This window comes from Xyrauchen texanus, chromosome 1, assembly GCF_025860055.1.
Source record: "Xyrauchen texanus isolate HMW12.3.18 chromosome 1, RBS_HiC_50CHRs, whole genome shotgun sequence".
Classification (NCBI taxonomy): domain Eukaryota; kingdom Metazoa; phylum Chordata; class Actinopteri; order Cypriniformes; family Catostomidae; genus Xyrauchen; species Xyrauchen texanus.
The window spans coordinates 65,393,029-65,413,449 of record NC_068276.1 but is presented as its reverse complement, the minus strand read 5'-3'; the positions used below and the strand labels follow the sequence as shown (position 1 = coordinate 65,413,449).

Below are 20,421 nucleotides of genomic sequence, written 5' to 3'. Positions count from 1 at the left end.
GGAATTGGCGAGAGGTATTTGCATGCCACTCCCCCTGATATATGGGTATAAAGGAGGGAGAGTGCATACCGCTCATTCAGATTTTCTCTTCGGAGCCGGGCGGTAGCTATTTGATTGAGAAATAAGTGAGCTGAATTCCCGCGGTTTCTATTCACCTCTGCTGGATCCTTAAGGTGCATTACAGTGGCTTACTCCCCTCTCTGTACGGGTGCACTGCAGAAATCGTCCCTGACGGAGACAATCCTGCCCAGAAAGCACCATGGCTGAAGACCCCGCACCCCGTCTGCTCATCGCCAAGGGCGTCCCCCTGTGGCGGCAGCACCGGCTCTGCTGCGGCCTGCTCCCGTGTCCCTGCCCCGGCGTCGATCACCCCACAGGAAGCGGTTGTCACCCGTCTCACGGCCAGCAAACAAGCACCCTGGAGATGGCCAACCCAAGGTCCCGCTGTTCTGGAGCTGGTGAACAGACCACTCCATCCCCCAGTGGAGTGCCAGTAGGAGAATCTTTTTTTCCTTTCTCATTTAATTTTACTGCATGCTCAAGTAGCTGTGGTACCCAAAAGTTACAAAAAAAGAGCGGTTTCCTTATTCCCTGGGTCACATAACCGGTGTGTATAGCCGTCATTATGACCACCGTCCAGGCGGCGGTTTCCCTGCCCATGCGCACCAAACAGTGGCACAAACACACTCAACCCAAGACGTTTCGACGGACCGTGGGGATGAAACATCTCCACCACCCTCCTCGACCGATCAGCTGGTGAGTATCAGGAGTCAGGTAAGTGCTTCGATGTCCCATCAATGTGGCCTCACTGTCTCCACCCCGCCGCTAGGCCCACCCGCCAGTACGTCCCCCTCGCCCGGAGCTTGGACGTGTGGCTCATGCACTCCAACTCGTTGCATTGGCTGACATGGACCGTCCGACTCGGCTACGCAATTCAGTTCGACAGGTGCCCGCCCAGGTTCAGCGGCATCCACTTCACAATGGTGAAGGTCAAGAACGCCGCTACCTTGCGTGCGGAAACCGCCACTTCTCTGCAGAAGCGTGTGATAGAGCCTGCCCCTCCAGCCGAAATGAAGAAGGGGTTTTAATTCCCTGAAGATCAAATTGTTGTGACCAATGCTCTTTAAGTGTTTTGTGCTTGTTACATTTATTAACAATTAGTACTTTTTACACACAGACATTAGTATACATTTGGGGAAGAGTTGGGGAACATACTTTTGAAAGTGTAAATACATTATTGATCTTTCTAGCTGCAGAGCAATCTGGTGATTTTTTTACACACAGACATACAGGGCGAGCAAGAGACCGATGTGTCGTTCTTGACAAAACAAAATCAGTGCTCATGTTTCGTTCATTTGATGCAGGACAGGCGCATAACTGTACAGGAAACAGAAATGATTAGTTCATGTTCTGAGTCTTTCTCTTATGGAGTCCCTAAAGTCTCAAGTTAGTGGGGAAAACATTAGTTGGGTGGGGAAAAAATAAGAAAATGCTTTTGAGTTTTCTCGAAACTATTTGCGTTCTTTCGCAAAATGTTTGTCATAATGACAGTCTTCTACAATATCTCTTATGTGTATTAAGAGAAAGTCAGTGCAATGAAAGAGTGAAGCCCAGCAATGAACAAAACATAATCTTAAATTTGAGTGAAAATAAAGACAACAGTTAAAATGACATTAAATGTGAGTGGTCTACACCCCTGTATGTCACCATTCATCAGTAATGAAAGGGTGTTAGTGGCTCATTTTGCTCAACACATGGGTAAAGGGACACACATTCATCATGAGAGGGTGCACTTTTGATAAGAAAAAAAAAAACTTTTATCTGGCCTCATGTCACCAATGCTACGGGCCGGTCTTCCTGTCCCCTTTGTTGGACTTCTCAATTAATATTATATTATTTTTTTAATCCTCTCGTGCAAACTGTAACTTTTGACCAGTATGGTCTGAAAATCACATTCATAATTATATGACGTATTTAAGTCATATTTCACAACTTTTTGCAAAGCTTCTGCTTATAGACTCTCATTCAGAAAATGAAGACAATATTACAACAATAGTGCCTCCTGCACATTACTCAAACATGTTCAATAAGAACAGCAGACAGACCGTAGATTAATAGAGAAGTTGAGAGCGATCTGAGAGCTCAAGATGGAGAGAGTCTATTTAAAGATACAGCACACACAACACCAACTCACGGAAACAGAAATATGTCTGATTCAACAGACAATCCAAAGATTATTTCAATAAAATAAGATACAAGTATATAAAATATGAAGAGATGAAACACATCAAAGTTACAACATGTACACAAGTCCATCATCTTTCACATGAACACAGACAGATGCATTTGATCTGTAACACACAGTAATAACTGCAGTCTTCACTCTCATCATCACTATAACACCAAACATTATTTATATATGAACAGAATAAAGAATACATGAACACTGAGACAGTAAATCTACAGTATAGACCTGTGCACCCACATCACCATCATGTGTTTCACACACACAGAAATAACAGAAGATAATATAGAATATAATAAAACACTCACAGAGTATAAGAGGCAGCACACTGGACTCCATACTGTCACTTTAATGAACTGTTTAAGCTGTGCTGCCTGTCTAAACCAAACCCTTCCTCTGTTCAAACGTCATTTCACACCTCAGATACAGAGATAAAAGGGAAGAAAGACAAGAGTCTACAGACCAATGCATGCAGAACACACAATAAGATATTTAACTTCTCTTTTAGTGCATTCAAGCTGTTGAAGATGTTCCTCTTTAATTTGAGTAAAGACTTGGACATGAACATCTAAACACACACATGCAAATCATGTCGACTGAATCAGACACAAAAGTGACTCTGAAGTGAATTAAATTCAGACTGTCTGTGATTCACAGTAATATTTAAAATGTGTTAATTTCTCCTCTAAAGGAGGTCTGAAGCACAACAGTCTCTTAAACTCTCTCAGTATCAGGATATTAAAGGGTGTTAAAGAAGATGCTGAAAGTCTGACACGTCAAGACAATGGTGTGAAACTGCTGCACCAGATCTGCTAACACAACATGTTCTGAGTTCGTGGAAACAAACACAAACAGAAAAAAACTGTGAAAACAGAGTGAGAACGTTTAAAGTCACATGTGAAGAGAAGATTGTGATAATGATAAAACAACAACATGGCAAAACAATACATGCAGTTACTAGAAAATTAAAAGCTCTCCATGTTCCCTTTATAAAAAGCTTCACTATGATGCTGTGCTGCTAAGCGCTATGGGGAAAAATCCTAGTTGTGAATAATGTGTGTAATATTCCGGAAAATGAACATTGACCGGAATTTATAGCCTCGGCTGATGTAATCATTAGATGCACCTGCGGCCAGGCTATAAATGGATACGTCACCAGGTGTCATCAGAAACTCTTTTTTCAGAGGGATTCGGTTTCTGTGCGTTTTACAAACCGTGTCAAAATGTTCTTTCCTATGTTAGAAGTTAGAATCAGTTAGGCAGTGTGCAGTGAACGTTGTTCTCTTTTCTCTTCTGTTTAGAAAATGTTATATATATATATATTTAAAAAAAAAAAAAAAGTAAAGGAAAAAAAAGAGAGTGACTCTTCTCGCTCTATAGCTGAAGACGACACACATCAGTTTTTGCTCTGTTTGTTTGGGGGTAAGAGCACGCTGCTCTCGCGTTGCAGCAGGGCGGGTGTGAGCACTGCTATTTGCTTTAACAGGCAGAGTGCTTTGCGCTCGCCTCGCTTGCTTCCGGGAGTCAGCACTCACGAAAAAAAAAAAAAAAAAAAAGATCGTTCGTGGGGCTCTTGCATGGATTTGGCTGAGGAGCAAGAGACGGGTTGATCCCTTTCTCTCGTTCTCTCCCCAAACCCAGCTGGTCCATCACATGATCTCAAAGCACGTTCCGACGCTTCTTCGGATCATGAGGAGGATCACGATTCTCTTCCCGCCTCCGAGCTTTCCGTCCGCGATAAAAAAAATCTACGGAGGAATTGCTCGATGTTGTTACTCGTGCGGTTGCGAGATTGGACTGGCCACGTGAAAAAGAGACTCCAAACCCTCCAAATTAGGGGATAGATTTTATCTTCCAGTCTAAGAAAGGGAACGCCTCATGAGTCCCTTCCCTTCTTTGATAACCTCCATGAAGAGCTTTTTCGCTCAGGGAGGAACCCCTAAAAAAAAAAAATATATATATTTTCTTCCCGTGTTCACATACTCGCGACGTCATTATATTCGACCATCGTGGGTGCTGAGGCTTGGGGGTATTCAGTGATGCCGCCGGTCGAAGAGACACTTGCGGGCTATCTCTCGCCGGGCTCGGCATCGTCACTTAAGAAGCCCTCTCTCCCCTCAAAGCCTTGTAGGACAACCTCCACTTTAGTGGGAAGGGCTTATCAAGCAGCAAGTCAGGCTGGTGCTGCTCTGCACACTATGCTGTTTTACAGGCGTACCAGGCTGACCTCCTGGACGACCTGAGTGTGGGTTCTGCGCTTGACGAGCAAGCCTCAGACCCACCTCGGTCCTGTCTGAAGGGAGGCTCAAAAGCAAAGCGTGGCAAGTCGTGCTCCTCCTCCCAGGGATTGGGGACAGTCTCGCCTCCCTCGCCAGCCCCCGAAGCAAGACCTCAGGACTATAATTTCTAGTAAGAGAAAACCCTGATGGTCTTGCGCCTAGATTAGGGGGTAGCTCCCCTCGGGTGCTTCACTTCACCCCTGGCGGTACCCCCTCGAAGCCCCTCCATTCCTGCCACCTCTTGGTGTTTCGGGTTGCAGAGGCTTCCGTCAAAATTGGGTGTTTTCGCTGTTCCTGCATTTTATTCAGGACGTGAAACACTCGACAACCCCTCAACAGGAAGTGTTCAAATATAATACCCATCTCAGAGATCCTGGCAGCATGGAAACTTCTGCCAGATATACTGTATTCTTTTCTGTGGGTCTTATAAGGGCATCAGAATTTAATTCACTCGCCGCTTTTCTGTGTTTCAACGGCGTGTTCTCACTACCGTAAACCGGATTTCTTTTTTATGTAAAAAAAAACAAAAACTCAATCTCCTGGTTAAAGGGGCCATGGTATGTGTTCTCCTTCCAGAGAGAGAGAGGGGTAGCGGATTTAAGTGGTCGTCCAGCTTAAGAGGATAGGAGGGTTGTCAGCTCGGTTGTCACAGTCACTGTCTCGGGTTGATGGCTGTATTTCTGGCCCTGAAATACCTCCTCCTGAGGCTGCCATGTCTTGGTGCGGGTGGACAATACAGCGGTAGCCTCTTACATAAATCATCAAGGAGACTCACGTTCTTGTCAGCTGTATTTCTGACACGTCGGATTATCCATAGGGCCCAGGTTAAGCTCCTGTCACTCAGGTCAGTTATATCCCTGGATGCCCGTATATGGGAGCAGATTTACGGTCTAGACAGAAAATACCAACGGGGGAGTTAAGAACTCCACCCTAAGGTAGTAGTTGCCCAGAGTTCGCCAGCAAAGGTTTTTGCCTCTTACTGATAGCACCACGCTGGCCGAACAGGGCTTGGTTCTCGGAGCTAATTTCTTCCCTCGACGGCTCGCCTTGGGCGATTCCGAACAGGAAGGATCTTCTATCTCAGACACAGGGCAATATTTCATCCCTGCCCCAAATTGTGGAATCTTTCATGTTTGGCCCTAAGGGTACCAACTGAGGGACACAGGGCTCTCTCCTGAGGTTATCGAGACCTTTTTAAATGCCGGGCTTTTTCCGCTTGGAACAAGTTTGGGTGAGATCTTAGGGCAGAAGAGGACCTCTTCGCCTCTATGAATAGCGCAATGTCTCCTCTACTTCTCCCCGAGTTGCCCAGCCCCCCCCCCCCCTCAGGAGGAGCTGATCGTAGTAACGCATACATAGGACAAATGCGCCTGCATGCGTTTCCTTCTACTAAAGTTCTTATTACAGAACCAGCTAACTGTCAGTTTGCTTCAGTTCTGGATTATCTGTAGAAAGAACTGTCAGCGGGCACTTGCCTCGCCACTGCCAGGTTCTATGTGGCCACTGCGGTTTGCCACGGCTTGGTGGGCGGGGTGCCCTCAAAGAGGCATCCTCATTATTGCCCGGGCCTACGAGGCACGTGGTCAAGCTTCGCCAGTAGGTTTTAGGGCGCACTCTACCAGAGGGCTCTCCTCTTCTAAAACCTTGGCTAGAGGTCTCCCTCTGCAGCAAACTTGCTGCAGAGGGAGCAAATTAGATTTTCACATTCATTACATTTTTATAGTTTGGATGTCCTGCCACTCCGGGCTCTTATGCCCTTGAGTCGACATCTCAAGATCATGTCTGGACAAGTTTGTGATGCGGCAGGCTGGTCCTCTCCGCTCACATTCATCAGTTTTTATGACAAGTTTGTGTTGCGATAGGGTTCTCTTTGCACACATTCATCGAACTTTATGGGTTAGATGCTTTGCTACTCGGGGCTCTTATGTCCTTGAGTCGACATCTCAGCCCATGCCTAAACAAGTTTGTGATGCGGCAGGCTGGTCCTCTCCGCACACATTCATCAAAATTGAATGGTTTTGATGTTTATGCTACTCCGGGCTCTTATGCCCTTGAGTCGACATCTCAAGCTCATGTCTGAGACCTCTCGCGTTTTTGTGAGTACACTGCACAACCGTAGGGGTCCGGACAGCCCCAAGTGCGGTGGCATGGGTATTGCGTTCCCCGTAGCGCTTAGCAGCGCATCATCGTAGTGAAGCTTTTTGTAAAGGGAACGTCTCGGATTACATGCGTAAACCTTGTTCCCTGAAAAAAGCGGAACGAGATGCTGCGCTGCTTTGCCACACTGGGACGTCCAAGGACTGCTCTTCAAAAAGAAGTATCTCATGACACCTGGTGACGTATCCATTTATAGCCTGGCCGCAGGTGCATCTAATGATTTCATCAGCCGAGGCTATAAATTCTGGTCAATGTTCATTGACGTGTTGCACACATTATTCAGCTCGGTCACAACTAGGGTTGTTCCCCGTAGCGCTTAGCAGTGCAGTATCTCGTTCCGCTTTTTTCAGGGAACAAGAGTTACACATGTAACCCGAGATGTTTTACACTACAAGCAGGTATTGAATTTAAAATTAAATTTAAATCACTTTGTTTTTAGACATTTTAATTAAAATAGCAACTAGGGATGAAACCGAAATTTCGGCCGCCGAAGATTTTCGGCCGAAAATGGCACTTTCAGCACTTTCGGTTTTCGGCCGAAAGAGAAAAAAGGCCGAAAATATGAGCCGAAAATATATACCTCCTCGCCCCGCCCCTCAGTGCTCAGATTTCACTCTGGATCGATCTAGCCCTTATCACAGCGCTACCAAACAAAGGCCGATCATGTCAGCGGTGTGGAAATTCTTCAAAGTTTCTGATAAGGACATCAAATTTGCGATCTGCAGTGTTTAGTCAGCAGAACTTTCAAGATATATATATACAGAATACAGCAAGAGATTCTACAGGAAAATGTCACAACTAGCGCAGCTACACCACAACTTGAGACGTATCTAGCAGAACTACGCCAGAAGCAACAATCCCCTTGACTACGGACGCATAAACAAACACCGCTTTCCTTTGCTTGAGCGGATTGCGCACAGGTATTTATCTGCCCAATTTATCTGCCCAAGCACCAGCACAGAGAGTGAGAGACTGTTCAGTGCAGCATCTCATGTTCTTGATGAGCTTCTGACAGGAGAGACTGTCAGAAAGTTTAGCAACTTTTGTTCTTGAAGAGAAACCTGTCACTTGTACTTAAATAGAAAGCGGTCCAATATGATGTGTATAGCAATTACATTACACTTGTTCTTCACTTGAGGATACATCTGTCGTTTACAGTTGAGGTTGGATTTAGTTCAATTACTGCTGTTTTGCACTGTTGTTTTGCACAATCATTTTCACTTAAAGTGTACATACGTTTACATAAACAGAATAGAGCACTGATATATATATATATATATATATATATATATAATTATATATTATAGTTTTATATAGATCAGTGGAATAGAGGCCCTCTGCCATTCTGTGTTCTGCCTGTTGTTTTAATTAAAATTACTGTTGCATATTTAAACTTTTTGAAAGATGTTAGCTAAGTTCATTTCTTGACTCTTGTTTTGCATATAATAGTTTTCTAAAACTTGACATTATTTGGATAATTGTTAATAATATCTGTAAAATTAGATTTTTACAGAACTGAAAGAAGAATAATATTTAATATAGTTTTAATATATTTTTTGTCCAATTTTGGTGTGCTACTTTCAATAAAAGTGTGATTTATTTTATTGGTTTGTAGTTTTTCAATTCAGATTAATTAAATTCATGAAATTAATGAAAAAGTATAAAATTAATACAATTATACACAACATTTTTTTTTTTTTTAAATAGGTAAAAATTTCGGTTTCGGTTTTCGGCCAAGTGCATCCTGGATTTTCGGTTTCGGCACAGAATTTTCATTTCGGTGCATCCCTAATAGCAACAGATCCAGTGAAAATATCTGCGTCAATGAAATGCTCAAGCAACTTTCTGAAGGTTGAGTGATTGACTTTACCTTATTTCCTGCTTTTTAAGTGCCAAATTCAATGAGTGAGAAAAGGCTAAATCTGACAAATGTGTATTTTACGTTTAGTTGAAATGTGTAGCGTGTAGATGTTGGACAGAATGACCCAGGAGAAGGGAAAAAGTTCCAAAATATTTATTCACAATAATATGCAGAAAGCCAAACATGCACCACCGTGCAGTGAGTAGTGATTAGTGAGTTCGTCAGTGGAGTGTGTGTGTCATGGAAGTCAGGAGAAGTTTGGCAGAATCCTCGTTAGAAGTGAGGTAATGTGAGTGATGTCCAGCGGACAATGCAAGTATAACAGCAGAAGTGTAGATCCCTGGCACGTGGGCATAGACTGGAATTCCTCCGTGGATTGCCAGACTGAAACTCAGCAAATACTGGAAGGCAAACCACAACCCGAACTACACGGGCAAACAACAGAGTGACAAGACAGGACCAGCTAAACAATAAGAGCGAGGTGAGTACTCAACTTGATATAATCATCTGGCGAAGAAACAGAGAAACATGAGGGCGTAAGTAGGGAGTGAAATCAGGCTGGAACAGGTGTTGCTTAATAAGCTAATTAGTGTCATGATCGGCGCTGCACTGAGAACAATGAATGTTACCATGGAAACGCCGTTCATGCCAGTCGAGTGTGCCTGAGAAACACGAGGGAGAGAAAATGACAAAACAAACAGGGCAAACCTGCGGGCTTACACAACCATGACAGTCTAAAACTTGTTCATCCAGTTCAGGACTGCAGTTCCCCATCGTTCGTGTGCACAGGCTGATCCGCAAAGGAGACTACACAGCACACGTTGGTGCCGGTGCTTCTGATTATCTGTCCGCTGTACTCGAGTATCTCACAGCTGAGATTCTGGAGTTGGCCTGAAACGCCGCTCAGGACAACAAGAAGACTCAATTTCATTCCCCGTCACCTGCAGCTTGCAGTGCGGAACGACGAGGAGTTGAATAAACTCTTGGGTGGAGTGACCATCGCTCAGGGTGGGGTGCTGCCCAACATCCAGGCTGTGCTGCTGCCCAAGAAGACGAACTAAAGTCTGATTCATATAAACCCAAAGAGTCTTTTAAGAGTCACACTTGAACTGTAAGAGAGTGACATCTTTATAGTCCTGTGAAAAGGATAGCAAGATTTGTAATAAAGGAAAATTTTGTTATAAAGAAATGTGGGTGGAGGAATATAGTATCCGCTTTAAAATACAGATATCATGAATGAGGAAGTAATGATAGTTGTATATGTGCAAATGTAGAATATAGATTATTTCATCTGCACATCAATAGTTTATTTAATAACATTCAACAAACAGTAGACTAAATAAAATACAAATGCAGGATAGAAGGTATAATAATATTCCCGAGGGATGATATACTAACATTGTGAATTAACAGTTTGTTTCTTTGGGATGTTGATGATGGGTTAAAAGTGAGATCAGATTGCTTAATTTAATTTGTATTTTTCAAAATTGTGTAACAATGAAAAATATAATTAATTTAAGAATATTTTGTGAATATTGTAATTAACAACATTACGTTATTGCCATTGATGAGGTTACTCATTATTCAAATAAAAATAAAATGAAACGTCACGAGTTTAAAATGAAGCATCTGTGTCATGTGCACAGAGATGAACTGAACTAAAGATCTTGAGCGGGAAACTGCCGCTGCTTGTTTGAAAAGACGATCCGTTCATTTATTGGTCAACTGTGATGCGTAGATGTCCATATCAGCCAATCACAAGCCTCTTCACCCTCCCCACACTGAGCGCGTGCTCGAACTAGCCTTTATAAAGCAGCGGTGTGACGGTGTTGCCAACTTGGCGACTTTGTCGCTAGATTTAGCGACTTTTATTCAAAAAAGTGACTAACGACAAATCTAGCGACTTTTTGGAGAAACCTTAACTACTTCCGTAGAAGAGACTTCATGGTCTTGCTTTCCTGCCCGGACTCGGAGACACACCTCTCTCTACGTCTACTCCATTCGGTGAGAGTTGTGAGCTGGCGAGAAGGCGGAGCAGCACAAAGTCGAACGCATGGCAGCTGACATAGACGTGAATGAGCTGCGCAAGTGCAAACAGCGTAGTCAAGGACCAATCGCGAATCTGTATTGTTAGCTCCCCTTTAGTTTTACATTTAAATAGTTTAATTTGACCGTTTATTTGTATTATTTTCATGCACTTAATCATGGGAGATTTTTAGACGGTTGTTCATTCCTGTTTCTGAACTCTCTGAATTCAGACACTTAGACAACTCTGTACAATGTACTTTATTCAAAGACGTAACAAACTTGACATTTTGCTACATTTGTATATAGGGAATTAATAGGGACACTATGCAAAATGCAAATGAGACGCGGTGACGTCATGAATATGTTAATTAGCATATGACGTCATCTACCCAAACAGCAAGCCAACATTGAATAAACGTTGTTTTTCCATCTGAATCATCATTATGGTTGATGTTGAAATTTCAATGCAAAATAAATGTTGAATCACCGTTACCATATCGATGAAAACCTGATGTTATTAATGTTGATGGCAACAATATTGGAACAACATTGATCTATAGTTATCTTTATGATTGATTATGCATTGATATTTGGTTTACCGGGCGATCGCTGAATGTGTTGAAAAGTCATTGATTTATAGTTGACCGGGAAACGACGCTGTTGTTGAAGAGTCATCAGCATATAGTTGACAGGGAAATATGATTGAAAATGCATCGATATATAGTTGACAGGGAAATATGGTTGAAAATCCATTGATTTTTGGTTGACCCGGAGATCAAAACCAACGTACTGCACCGGTCACAGCTCATTTCTGGACCTTGGCACAAGCGTACAGGTAAGCTTGAGTAATGTTCGGTATGAATGCATTGTACCAAATCAAATACTGCTAGGCTGATCATTAACATGATGGTTAATGTAGTAACCGACGCAGTGCTGCAGTCACTGAAATAGATTTTTGTTTTACCAGTGTGTCAAAATCTGCCAAAAGTACTTGATCTCTTCTAGCTTATAAAGTTAGCAAAACCTCATTGGTCCAGTCTATTTTTTTGACAGCTAGCTCAAAATACATGTCTGTACCCATTGCTAGTGTCGTGAAATCTATTAACACAGCACCGCTATTTCTTCTGACCGCCGGAGAACACCGCGCGGAACCAACGCTAGCATATGCATAGTGCTCTATCTAGTGCTAGCTAGCTAGCAGCAGTGACCGCGGCGGGCCAGAATTACACAAAATACATGGTTTACCTTTACTTTATTCAATGCAGAACTGTCTCGAGTTGTAACGTTAACTGGAAATGCAGATTAGACCATCTCGTAATAGCCTACCAATCCAAAATATGATTATCAGGGCTGCGATGTGCGATACAGTTTTGTAACTCCATTGTGTTTGTTTTCAGAAATGATAACAGTCGTTTTATACTAGTGCTTATGCGATATCACGATTTTTGATGATCTTCTGCACCTTTTCTGAGCCTGGAGCGAAGGCGAACGCGCAAGCACTGTTATTATACAGCGCCTGACAACCAGGCCTGGCGTCAAGGGGGGGGGGGCTTAGCCCCACATACTTCATTTAGAAGCAATTAAAATGCCTCGTTAATTTTAAAGACATACCCGTAATTCCTCAAATAAAAACCGGTAGTCAATTAAACGCCGGGCCTCTGATAGTGGCCGGGGGCGTGGTCAACACGGACAAATAAAGGCCGGTCTTAAATTAAGGCCGGGGGAAAATTAGTGTACACTCAAAGACTCAGCGCTTGTCATTTATCACAACTATTCAGTGCTTTTAACCACATAATGTTTATTTTAGGTTTCAGACATTTAAATACATGGAAGCAGCAATAACAATACATTCAAATATATTTGCCGACGTGTTTTATTCATATCAGATACACAGTGTAAGTAACTATAAAGTTTACCGGTTCACCGGCCACTTTCATGTATTTCGGGAGAAACTGAAGAATTCACGTGCTGTAATAAATCCGACAGACAGGAATCTCTGAACTGCGGTCCCCATCTCACGTTACAGAGAAGATAATTTATAAAGGGTTTTAAACGACAAAACAAACTCACTTACATGTATTTGAGAGTCAGAATAGAAGATAGTTGATGACATGGTAAGCAAGTTTGTTAATATTTAGAAATAAAAGCGCTACATCTGTCATACAGGGCTATTTTGGCTGTGGTGAACATGTGCCAAGCATGACGCGTCACCATGGAAACATGGCCGGCGGGGATCGCGAATTAGAAATAAAGGCCTGCCTCTAATAAAGGCCTGCCTCTAATAAAAGCCTGCTACCATTTGCAGTTCAGGTAAATAAAGGTCCCGGCTTTTATTTGAGGAATTACGGTAGTTTTATTATTAGCCTGTTTTTGCGGTGAGATTTATGCATATTCCTCCATGCACCCAGTATTTAAGCAGAAATTAATGTGCCATTTAGTCAACCAGAAAAATATTGGGTCTATCAATCAATACATTTACTATTTAATTAGTTATAAGTATCGAGTTATTTATATTTAATTTGTTGAGTTAACAATTAGTTCTGATTTAATAAAATAATAAACATGATTTTTTTTAGAGTCACTTGGCCTCATAAATTGTCCTTATGAAAGATGTCACTGCAAGCTAATCCTTTTTTGCCTCCCTTTAATTCGAATACATCCATGAACATATTGGGCAGTTTTGAAAAGTGCTTTGAATGTAGTCCGTCTTATACAGCCTCAACAAAAATGTGTTTCTACCCAGAAATGTAAAATGATTTACCTAACTATGAGATGGCAAGATGAGAGAGGGGGTAAAATCTTTGCATGGCAGGTGGAGCTGCCACTCGACCAGTCACGGATATATGTTCCATTCAGACATTATAGCACATGTGACAGAAAATTACGTGATGTGATTTGATATAGGTATCTTGTACTTAAATATAGTGAAGGGAGTCCATTATTCATGAATAAAAATTGTTCAGTCTTTAGAAAAACCTTTGCAAGCCCAGTTTAAATGAAATTTTTGTTATCATCTGCTTTGTGGGGAAATAATCAGGGCAGTGGATGATTCTGAATTAAATTGCTGTTTACTATTTACTTTTTGTCCTTTTTTTCAGATCATTAATCCACATCGTTTTTCAAGTAAGCAAGTCTTTAGTATAATAAGCCTCATCTGAGAATCTTAAAATATCTGTTTCTGATTCTGCACACTACATGCACTCACAATGGCATCACGCTGGTCAAAGAGGCGCAAATGTAGGTCAATGATTAAGGTCACAGAGTCAGAGATACTACAGCAATTTGAGGAGACCTTTAATAATACAAATATGCAAGGCAAGACTGACACAGCATCGGAACATGTAGAGTGCCCAAGGGAAGTAGTGGATCCAATTGTTTCAACCTCTAGTCACGCAGTTGTAGAGGAGCTACCAGTTATAGAGGAGCTTCCAGTTATAGGGAACTATGAGCAAAGTTCAGAATTCAGTGAGACCCATGAGTCAATAGACAACTCATATTGATTCAGATGATACTGAAACTCCAACTACAGAGTTTTTGATGACTGGTCTGAGATTTTGGGCCTCTACATTTTCAGTCTCTCTGGTGGCATTAACTGCACTTTTGAGCATTTTGCGTGTGTTTCATCCAGAATTGCCTAAAGATGCTCGGACAGTTCTGAGGACGCAAGGTCAAATAATAACTAAGAAGATGGAGGGTGGGGAATACTATCACTTTGGCCTAACCAATGGCTTAATGTCGAGGCTTAAATCTTTGACTCCCCCTCCCATCTTGAACACACTTAAGTTACAGTTCAATATAGATGGGTTACCACTATTCAGAAGCAGTAGACTTCAGTTCTGGCCAATTCTTGCAATGGTAGATGTTGATTACACCAGATCTCCCTTCCTTGTTGGCCTGTTCTGTGGCCTTAGCAAGCCTAAAAGTGCCTCGGAATTCTTGGGCCCATTTATTGAGGACCTTAAGGCCATTCTGGAGAAGGGTTTAATTTATAATGGGCAGCAGCTAATGGCAAAAGTGTGCTCGTTCATTTGCGATGCCCCTGCACGAGCCTTTATTAAAAACACCAAGGGTCACAATGGTTACTCAGGTTGCGATAAATGCATTCAAGTGGGTGAATGGCAGGGCAAAATGACATTTCCTGATGTCAATGCTGAATTAAGAGCCGACGCAGACTTCGCCTCCATGATCGATGAGGACCACCACTTGAGTCGAACGCCATCTCCCCTAGTTAGTGTAGTGAAAATGGTGACAATGTTCCCATTGGACTACATGCATTTATGTTGTCTTGGGGTAACCAGAAAAATGCTGTATATATGGATGCGGGGCAAATGTCTTGCAACTAGGTTGGGCAGTAAAACAATTGGGGAGATTTCTGTGAAGTTGAAGGCACTGACACCTTACACTCCAACTGAGTTCAGTCGCAAACCCAGGGAACTCGCAGAAATTGATAGGTGGAAAGCAACAGAGCTCCGGTATTTTATGCTATACGCTGGCCCTGTAGTGCTGAGAGATACGATTCCTTTGGAGATGTTTAACAACTTTATGTTGTTTTCTGTTGCTATGCATCTCCTTTTGTCTCCTGGGACATCAGAGAAAATGGTGGACTGTGCTCACAAATTGCTAATTTCATTTGTGAGTCACTTTGGGCAGCTATATGGCAGAAGTGAAATAACTTACAATGTCCACCAGCTGACACACCTGGCAGCACAATATCATCTTTATGGTCCCTTAGATAACATTGCTGCCTTTCCTTATGAGAACTATTTGGCCCAACTGAAACATTTACTGCGCAAACCTCATTTGTCTTTACAGCAAATAGTTAAAAGGCTTTCTGAAAGAGACCCTCAGACACCCCAAATCAACAAAGGCCATAAATTCATGCACCTCCATCATGATGGTCCATTGGTGCCTCATTTGGGACATGGGGATCAGTATAGAAAGGTTGTAACTAAAGATTTCACCTTATCATGTAGGTTTGGGGATAATTGCATTCAGATAGTTGAGGACATCGCTCTTGTTGACAACATAATCAAAGTAGCTGAGGAAACATATGTGATCTTCCGGAAATTCACAAAGAAGGAATCATATGTCCAATACCCATTCGAATCAGCCATCATTGGCTGTTACAAAGTGTGGGACTTAAGCAGTGGTGTTGGTGTTGTAAAGCTCCAAATAATAAAAAACAAATATATACTTTTCCCCGATAAAAAAAAAAAAAGAGTTCATAGCCATTCCCTCATACATACAAAGTAAATCATTTTTGTACAAATCAGTTCATAAAAATCAGTTCAGTTCATAAAAAACAGTTCATGTGTTAATAACCAAACATTATCTTTACCATAAAAATAGTATGAAGCAGTGGTGCCTTGTAAAGTTCCACAGTGGTGGAACAGAAGTTGTGCCACACATATGGCTTCAGGGGGAGAAAGCTTTCTGGCCTCCATACCCTCTAAAAGAGTCTGGCAAGGTTCGTGCTGCCATCAGGAGGAGGGAGGAACCAAAAGAAAATTGGCAGACTTATGAGCCTGTCAGGGTCCTCATAAGCCGAGGTGGGTATTGTTAAATTGGGTTGACATTTTATCACAGCCCTTTGTATCAGTATTTCATAACAACTCTGTGTCTGCAGATACCTTTGAGGAAGCAGAGAGGTGCCTGGAGAGGTATTTGAAGCAGCAATGCGACACCACTGATATCCAGTCAGAGGAGGAGAGCCAACAGCCTCAGAAAAGGAGAAAGAAGTAATAATTTCCAAATTCACAGTGCGAAGTAGCTGAATTGTATGTGCACATGGCCATCCTCAGAAATATATGTTTACTGTAACATCGGAATAGTTGACATTTTGAATATTTCAGTAACTACAGATGAACAAATGTAAATAATGCAGTGTATTTATAGTTTGTCCATGTTCACTTCTAGACCAAACCTAATCTACAAGAATTCAGATGACTCTGATGAAGATCAACCTCGGAGTAAATATCCCCAAGCTCCAAAAATTTTGTTCCCAGGTACAGTATAGTAGGTGTTACGGTAGTGTTCCCTGTGTTTGTTCGTTCTCCTCCCATTCTCTACCTCTGCTCAGGTGCATTGCATCTGAGGACCTTGATTAGCAGCACATGACCAGCTGATTGATTGGGAGTTAAAGGAGTAGTTCACTTTTAAAAAAGGAGTAGTTCACTTTTAAAAAAACTTTTGCTGATAATTTACTCACCCCCATGTCATCCAAGATGTCCATGTCTTTCTTTCTTCAGTTGAAAAGAAATTAAGGTTTTTGATGAAAACATTCTAGGATTTTTCTCCATATAATGCACTTTACTGGGCACCAAACGGTTCAAGGTCCAAATGACCGTTTCAGTGCAGCTTCAAATAGAGATGGGCAGATCGAGGCTTCGTGAAGCAATGAAACAGTCGAAGCAAATGTGCCATTTTGTTTCGAGGCTTCGAATCAATCCGAAACCCGTCTCCACGGTGACACCTAGTGGTCACTTGCAGGTGTTGATCTGAAACAACCTTTACAAAGAGCTAATAAAAAAATGTGTTGTTTTTTTTTTTTTTTTATTGTATTTTTGTAATATATGAAGCTTGTAACCTGTAGTCTCTTCACATTGCATAATGTGATTTTGGTCATGAAAAATGAATATTAATAAAAATAAATCAAGCCACAATGTCTCCCTTTCTTATAGATTTTTATTCAAAAATATTAATTTCTCTGCTGTTGAAGGACTCAGCCTACTTCTTTTTTTACAGATAATTTCTCCAGCCTTTGAAAAAATTCTCTCACAAGGGACACTTGTTGCTGGCATACAAAGATATTTTTTAGCTAGGACATACAAATGAGGAAAGATTACTGCTCTCTCTTTCCAGTAAGTTAGAGGATCATGAGTTCTGGGCAAAAACGCATCGCTGAGGTATTTTTTCACTTCCACTGTGGCATCAGCTGTAGGATTGTGTATCATCTGGGTCTCACGGATACGATTGTCAAAATGTTCCCATAAACTGTCTTGTGTTTCAACTGGTGTTGATGATGGGCCTGATGTTGACATTTGTGGTTCTGAATTAAAAGAAAATGGCAATTAGTAACAAATCATAAACTGACAACACATATGAAGTATAAATTTCATGAATCACATTACATAAGATAACATAGACTGAAACTCACCAGGAGTTGTGTTTGAACGCATCAGTGAAGCACACTCCAGTGTGATGTGCTTTTCAGCATCCAGGGCTTTGGCAGGATTTCCAAAAGCCACATTTTTAAACCTTGGGTCCAGCAGTGTAGCCAGTGCCAAGGCTCTAAAGTCTCGTACCCTCCACATCTGGAGTGCAGACCTTCTTGTAGATGTGAGCCTATGAGCCAACACAAGAGAAAACCATATTAATTAAAATAATGACAACAATATGAGAGTTATGGCCAATTACACGTATGGTCATAGTGTCCTACCTAATTGTACAGTTGATTCCTGCGTTGCATTTCCTTTTTCTGTGCAAGCTTGTGCTGCAACATCCTGTACAATGGTATGAGCTTTGAAGCAGACACTCTCTGTTCCTCTGACATCTCTGTTGTTGCTAGTTTGAATGGTTGAAGAAGTGTCAATGACTGTTGAATAATGTCATACTCAAGACTTGTCAGGGGAGCAGTATCACTGTTTAAATTGGCAAGTGCAGCAGCCACTGGCTCACGTTGCTCATACAAGCGTTGTAGCATGTCGAATGTGCTGTTCCATCTCGTTTCAACCTCCTGTATCATTTTCAGACTTGGTCTGCCCATCAAGCTCTGCATCTCCACAAGCTTGTCCTTTGCTTTGCAGCTGGATCTGAACAACCCCACTATCTTTCTGGCTTTCTGGCGAATTTCATTGATGACTGGGGTTTGATCCAGGGCCTTTTTCACTATCAAATTCAAATTATGAGCAAAACATGGGACATGGCGAAGGTTGAGTAGCTGGGCACTTAGGATCATGTTGGATGCATTGTCAGTCACCATGCAGTGAACTTTGGAGGTTATTCCCCACTCAGCCATTAGCAAGGCTTTAGCCTCCATGAGATGCTGGGCTGTGTGGGTTTGGTAAAACCTCCTTACACCCAGTAAAACAGTTGCCATTGTTGCCTCTGGTGTTATGTAATGGCATGTTACACCAAGATATCCATCCATATTAATGGAAGACCACATGTCAGCCGTAAGGCTAACAAATTCCGCCTTTTGTAGGTCCTCCATTGTCTTCTCCTTGGTTGTGTTGTACCTTTCAGCTGACCATTGTTTTAAGCACCTTCCGGGATGGGAGGACATAGCTTGGATCAAGCTTGTTCACAAAGGCCCTGAAACCCTCATCCTCCACGATGGTGAAGGGCTGCAGATCCTTCACCACCATGTTCAGAAGAGCCTCATCCAATTCCCTCTGTCTGCCTTTTAAAAGAGAAGATAAAACATACTTTCAGACAAATATATTGGAAAAATAGTAGCCTACCGTGAAAGTAGTCTACTGGTTCATTTGGAAACCTTCCTAAACAAAGTTATGTTATGAATATTTATGCTCAGTGTGCAGAGAAAGATAAAGTGCATTATAGAAATACAACAATTACAAAAAAACAAAATGATGTCTTGGCTGTAGATTGGGTACTCATATGTAGACATATAAAATGTATATTCACAAAGTATAATATTATATTGACAACATTTGTTTTTAAAGTGATTGGCAGTTGTGATTGGGATGTTAGGCATGTCTTAGTCCATGGCCTTTCTAAACAATGGCCCAACACTTAGTTATTATATTTCACTTATAATTAGCCTATATTTCAAACAATGCATACCTTGCTTAGATGGCCCAGCAGTGTCAGTAGCAGGCCTTGGTACAGGGGAACACTACCATCCTCTGCACCCTGCAGAATGGCAGGATGAATGCTCCTCAAATGAGCATCATGGATGATGTATTGTTGCAGTAGGCTGAGCTGCCGATCACAATACACACATCTCACTTTATTTGGGGTTTCCAAATGGAAATGCTCCCACACCACAGATGTACGGCATCTCTTCTGTGGAGCCTCCATTTCTATCTATCTATCTATTTTATATGTAGCCTATCTATCTAATAATCTATATGTATCTGTAATATATGTATCTATCTATTAATCTATATATCTATATCTATATCTATATATATATATATATATATATATATATATCTATATCTATATATATATATATATATATATATATATATATATATATATATATATATATATATATATATTTCTATCAATGCATCTATTCATGTGTCACTATATGTACTCTGTGTGTCTCTAAGTCAATGTGTAAATGTAAATTAAATCCTAAATATAACTAAACAAATCGCACTATAAATGTCACTATATCACCAAAAATCCACTATCTCAAAACCAAACTCCTCTCACAAAAACCCACGATATGAAAATGCGTTGACAAAACTTTTATACTGTGTGATTGTGTGATTTGTTCCCGAACCGACCAATCAATGAAACCCTGATTCGGCGGAGCACTCCACCTGATGAAACACTTAGACGCTTCATTTAGCCGTTGTCACGTGACGTGGGTGTTTTGAATCACGCTTCGGATCAGTGTTTCGAATCATCTTTGCTTCGGGATCTCGCAAAGCTTCGGAACGTCTGTTTCGCGCCAGCCATCCTTAGCTTCAAAGGGCTTTAAACGACACCAGACGATGAATAAGGGTCTTATCTAGCTCACCACTGTCACAGAGTTGACGAAGGAGGTGAAGGACCTGCGGCAGGACTTCCGAGAGTTCCGCCAGTCCTGTAGGTGTGGCCAAAGTGCTGGGGTGGTGGGCTTGACTGAAGAGCCACTGAAACTGCCTCTGCACAGC

General features: G+C 41.7%; 1 long non-coding RNA gene and 1 pseudogene across 1 annotated transcript; both read left to right on the top strand.

The window, feature by feature from the left end:
* Window positions 1–259: 259 nt before the first annotated feature.
* On the top strand, window positions 260–9,603 carry LOC127645999 (histone H2A, sperm-like; annotated as a pseudogene).
* Window positions 9,604–16,056: 6,453 nt separating this feature from the next.
* Window positions 16,057–16,677, top strand: LOC127643658 (uncharacterized). Its single transcript, XR_007970558.1, has 3 exons — window positions 16,057–16,119; window positions 16,197–16,308; window positions 16,487–16,677. It is a non-coding gene; the product is annotated as an uncharacterized LOC127643658 (long non-coding RNA).
* The last annotated feature ends 3,744 nt before the right edge of the window (window positions 16,678–20,421 follow it).